Source organism: Nycticebus coucang, chromosome 6 (genome assembly GCF_027406575.1).
Source record: "Nycticebus coucang isolate mNycCou1 chromosome 6, mNycCou1.pri, whole genome shotgun sequence".
Taxonomy (NCBI): Eukaryota; Metazoa; Chordata; class Mammalia; order Primates; family Lorisidae; genus Nycticebus; species Nycticebus coucang.
The window spans coordinates 13,137,342-13,143,076 of NC_069785.1; the positions used below are offsets into that span (position 1 = coordinate 13,137,342).

The window sequence follows — 5,735 nt, forward strand, 5'->3', positions numbered from 1 at the left end:
GTTTTTGGTCTTCTGGGTATATGCCCAGCAGAGGAATTACAGGATTGAATGGCAGATCTATTTTTAGATCTCTAAGTGTTCTCCATATATCTTTCCAAAAGGAATGTATTAGTTTGCATTCCCAACAGCAGTGCAAAAGTGTTCCCTTTTCTCCACATCCGCGCCAACATCTCTGGTCTTGAGATTTTGTGATATAGGCTAGTCTCACTGGAGTTAGATGGTATCTCAAAGTAGTTTTGATTTTTATTTCTCTGATGGTTAAAGATGATGAGCATTTTTTCATATGTCTGTAGGCCGTGCGCCTGTCTTCTTCGGAGAAGTTTCTCTTCAAGTCCCTTGCCCAGCCTGCGATGGGATCCCTTGTTCTTTTCTTGCTAATGCGTTTGAGTTCTCTGTGGATTCTGGTTATTAAACCCTTGTCAGAGACATAACCAGCAAATATCTTCTCCCATTCTGGGTACATGTGAGCCTTGGCAAATGTGGAATGTAAATATCTTGGCAAAGTAACTAAGAAAATGCCAGGAAGGCTATGTCAACTAATGAGATGAAAATGTGTCAAATATTCTATGAACCAAGTGTACGGTGCCCCATGATCATATTGATGTACACAGCTATGATTTAATAAAAATAAATAAATAAAGAAATAAATAGGATATACTTTCAGCAGACTGAATAAGTTGAGTGAATCAAATGCATAGCAATGCAAATGACAAAAGATTAAGAAAAATGTTTAGAATTGTATTGTATTGAAGAAAATCAGCGAATACATTTGTATTTACTCTGACTAAACGTATGTAAAATTTAACTATAGAAGGACACTATCTACTAAATTTGAGATCATCATGTTTTTTCAAATTCACTTTTTTTTTGAGACAGTCTCATTGTGTTGCCCTCAGTAGAGTGGTGTCATGGCTCACAGCAACCTCAATCTCTTGGGCTAAAGCGATTCTCTTGCCTCAGCCTCCCAAGTAGCTGGAAGTACAGGCGCCCGCCACAACGCCCGGCTGTTTTTTGTTGTTGTTGTTACAGTTGTTATTGTTGCTTACCTGGCCCGGGCCGGGTGTCAACCCACCAGCCTTGGTGTATGTGGCCAGTGCGGTAACCACTGTGCAAGGGGTGCTGCACCCCAAATACACACTTCTTTACGCTTCCTCATAGCTGTAACTGATATCCTGATTAAGAAATACTACATATCTTTTATTGTTTTACTACTATAGTTCCAAACTATATTCAATGATACACCTTAATTTAGCTTTTTAAACTTCACATAAGAAATTCTCTGTATTCTTTTATGTATTTAATGAAAGGGTGGCACTCGACCGGCAGAGATCTCACAGACCACCAAGGCTTGTATGAAAGGTCTTGGTCTGTTGAAAGCAGGAAGGGGCTTTGTGGGGAAGGGACTTTTCTGGGACAATTACCTAACATTTAATTTTTTATTATAAACATGATATTTGGAGAATACATTCATGTTGTCACATATAATTATATTTTATTCATTTTTATTGTAATATTATGATTAAGCTAAAATTTAGGTATTGTATTTTTTTTTAATATGGAACGCTGCACAGATTTGCATGTCATCCTTGCACAGGGGCCATGCTAATCTTCTCTGTATTGTCCAGTTTTAGTGAAGGTGCTGCCAAGCACGCCCTATGCATTGTACTGTTCATGAACATTTGGATTATTTCTATATATTCACATGCTGGATGAGGGTGGACGTGTTTTTGGCTTGCTCCATTTTTCAGTATTTTAAAACTGAAAATAAGAATTTTTTTCAGTTATAAAAAGCTATTTAAATAATAGCATCCACAGTTCTAGTCTGGCATAAGGCACTCTTTGACATATCACATATAATATATGAGTATTGGAATATCGGCAGGGGAGGTGGAGAGAAAGAGCAGAATTATAAAGCTACTGTGGCCTAAAACTTGCCAATTTTCTTTGAAATTATAAAAATCTCAGTGACCCCCAGCTGGAAAAATGTTAAAAAGTGATAACTAAGTAAATTGTAGTCAAGCTTTAGAAAACCAGCTATAAAGGGAACAATCTTGAAAACAGCTCATTAGATAGGGGGAAGCAACAGTTTATGACTGCAGACTTCTCATCACAAAACATGGTGACTAAAAGACAGTGGAAAATCGTTCAAGGGCTTAAGGAAAAAAATAGAAAATCCATAAGACTTTATGCATTAAAAACACTTACATCACAAATGAGGCAAAATTATGCCAATTTCAAAAGGTAACTGAAAACAAAATAGTCTTGTACCCATGTACTAGCACCCTAAGGAATGCCGAAAGTAGGTAAGTTCTGGAGGGATGTTCTGACTGAAAAGACCAATCTCAATGGGAAACAAGAGTTTAAGATATAAACGAAAAGCTTTATATATATGTGTGTGTGTGTGTGTGTGTGTGTGTACACATATAAATATACACACATATACATATAAATTTTAAGTGAATACGGTTGATTTTTAAAACAGTGAATCTAGTTAAAGGGGTGCTTGAAGGTAAATCACAATCTGACCTATAGATTCAAAGGGGAAAAAATTGCTTGTGTGCTTAAAGTAAATCAGTGAAAATTGCCAATTTAATTTTCCCAACAGAATTTTGAGAGGAAAAAAAAAGTGAATTTATGTCACTTATATACCAATGGAATTACAGTTACACTTACACTTTAATGATGTTTTAGATAGTATGTTAGTCATCATGTAGATGGTGTGAGCATTATAGCTTGAGTGAATAGATTCAATTTCCTCCAAGTTCAATTTCCTATAATAGACTTATAAAACAAGGCGGCAGTGATAACAGCACTAAGGGAAAAAGCCGTATCTCACAGGCCAGGACAACACCCATATTTGTAAGAAAGCACAATTATCATGAAACATCTTGTTTTCTCTGCAAAATTCACTTTCATAACTAAAAGATATACAATATGTAATTAAATTTGGATGTTCATTAACCACATCCCCTATGATTTTATTCTTTTAATATTTGTAATATTTATTTATTAATTGTCTTCTCTGGCATTTTATCTTTATAACACATGGCACTAATTCTGTCTTTAACCTTCTCATTAGCAATTAGTGGCAACAAATTTTTTTATTTTCATGGTTTCTCATTAATTACATTATGTCATGTGTCCACTGCCTTTTCCATCCTATAATAGCGGTGGAATCCATTATTTTCTATATTTATAATTTTTCTATATTTTGTGTGGTTGAGTATAGCTACATTTTAATTTCTGAGAGGCTGTGATAAATGAAGAGAGATTAGAATTCTCCTATTGTAATATAGCTTTCTAACTATTTGGAACTTCCAAAGAAGGAATGGAATGCCTAGGAAGATATTGAGTTTACTACTATTATACATTATTTTAGACAGCCTTGAAATCAGTTGGAAAGATGTTGTGTATGATAGTTTATGCCAAATATTCTAAATATTATTGTATTATTATTGATGTTAAAATCATTTCTTACCCTAAGAATTTGTGAATGCAAGCCATTTGACTTATCACTTGATATTTTCTGAAAAAAAAATTTCTTTTTATTTGACAGAGTCTCACTCTGTCACCCTGGGTAGAGTGCCATGGCGTCATTGCTCACAGCAACCTCAAACCCTTGGGCTCAAGCAATCCTCTTGCCTCAGTTTTTCATTTTTAGTAGAGATGGGAGTCTCACTCTTGCTCAGACCGATCTTGAACTCATGAGCTCAAGAAATCCACCCACCTCGCCTCTCAGAGTGCTAGGATTTCAGGTGTGAGCCACTGTGTCTGGCCTATGTGTTCTGAAAATTAAGGTGTGATTTCAAAAATATTTGTGATTTTTTTGTACTTTAAACTTACAACTTAATAAAGCTTAAACAATGAAAATATCTTTGAGTTACCCCAAGTACTTTCAAGTGCATGCTAATTTTCTCTTTTACTCTTCTGTTATAATTATTTTTTTCTCTCCCTTAATTTTAATTTTCTTGTTAATTATCTCCCATTCTTTGTTCTCATTTTAATCACTTGAAACCCCCATAAAGTCAATCTCTTCTGTCTGCTTCACTCAACTATTAGCTCTGCTTTGAGTCTAGTGGTTTGGATGCATTATATCCAAGGAGGTACTTATTAAATCTGTAGATTTTATCCTAAGGAATTCTATAATGGTTCCCATTTCAGTTTATTCACTGAAACTATTATTTAGTGCAGTGGAAGTAGATAATTGTTCATAGATGAAATTACTTTGTGCTATTTTTTTTTTTTGTAGAGACAGAGTCTCACTTTATTGCCCTCGGTAGAGTGCCGTGACCTCACACAGCTCACAGCAACCTCCAACTCCTGGGCTTAGGCGATTCTCCTGCCTCAGCCTCCCGAGCAGCTGGGACTACAGGCGCCCGCCACAACGCCGGCTATTTTTTTGTTGCAGATTGGCCGGGGCTGGGTTTGAACCCGCCACCCTCGGTATATGGGGCCGGCACCCTGCTCCCTGAGCCACAGGTGCCACCCTACTTTGTGGTATTTTTAAAATAATGATTTATTGAAATACAGCCACGTCCATTTGTTTGTCCTGTGCTATAGAGGCAGAATTGCATAGTGGCAACAGAGATAGTGTAGTACACAGAGCCTAAAATATTTACTACCTAGATTTTGACATGACAACAAACAAACAACAACACCAACAGAAAAAAGTTTCTAATCTTTTCTCTCAGTTACTAAAGACGTTTACACCTTCATACCAATGGGCATTTATTTTTCAGTTGTGCTTTAATTTTTTACCTGTTCTGCGGGAATGAAACGCAGCGAGATGGAGCATAACTTGTGATTAAGATTTCTGGGCGGCGCCTGTGGCTCAAGGAGTAGGGCGCTGGTCCCATATGCCAGAGGTGGTGGGTTCAAACCCAGCCCCGGCCAAAAAAGAAAAAAAAAGATTTCTGCTTCGGAGTCATCTTGTCAGGGCAATTTTCCAGGCTATGATGCTTATTAGGTAATTCTTGTTGAATCAATTTTAACCTTCTCTAAAATGCAGTAGTAAAGTATAAAATAGATAATAATAATAATGAAACATATAATTTGACTATTCGATGAGATGAAACACAGGAAACTCGATGACCTGGTTTATATTACCCACTCAGATCCTGTTATCATCATGTTACTAACCGAGGAAACTGAGGTTCACTGAGCTCAGGCAACTTATCAAAAGATTCTTGGTTTAGATATTGAAAGACACAGACTAGATCCTGAGCAATAAGCTTTTTAAGCCACTGCAAAATCTCCCGTCCTTATAACCTTTCAAGATGTATTACAATGCTTGGGGGAAATTGCACACTATTAAAGTTGGATTTAAATTTAGACAATGCATCCTCCTATGCTCTAGCTCAACAACATCATACTTTTTCTTCTTTCTTTACCATCTAGCGCTTCTCATTCTTTACCTCTTAGTTGAAGTCCTTGTTTTCCATTCACTTATTTATTTTTCTTTTTTTAGACAAGGTCTCACTCTATCACCCAGGCTAGAGTGCACTGTGTTATTCTAGCTCACTGCAGCCTCAAATGCCTGAAGTGTGATGGCATAGGCCTGTAGCCTGAGCTACTCAGGAAGGTTAAGGCAGAAAGGTAGCTTAAATCCAGGGGTGGGAGGTTGTACTGATTTGTCATAATGCTCTAGCCAGGATAACCAAGTGAGACCCTGTCTCAACTAAAAAAGAAAAAAAAAAAAAAAAAAAAATATATATATATATATATATATATATATA

General features: G+C 36.4%; 1 pseudogene; it reads right to left on the minus strand.

The window, feature by feature from the left end:
* Positions 1-1,549: 1,549 nt before the first annotated feature.
* LOC128589405 (uncharacterized) lies at positions 1,550-1,650 on the minus strand (annotated as a pseudogene).
* Positions 1,651-5,735: the final 4,085 nt, after the last annotated feature.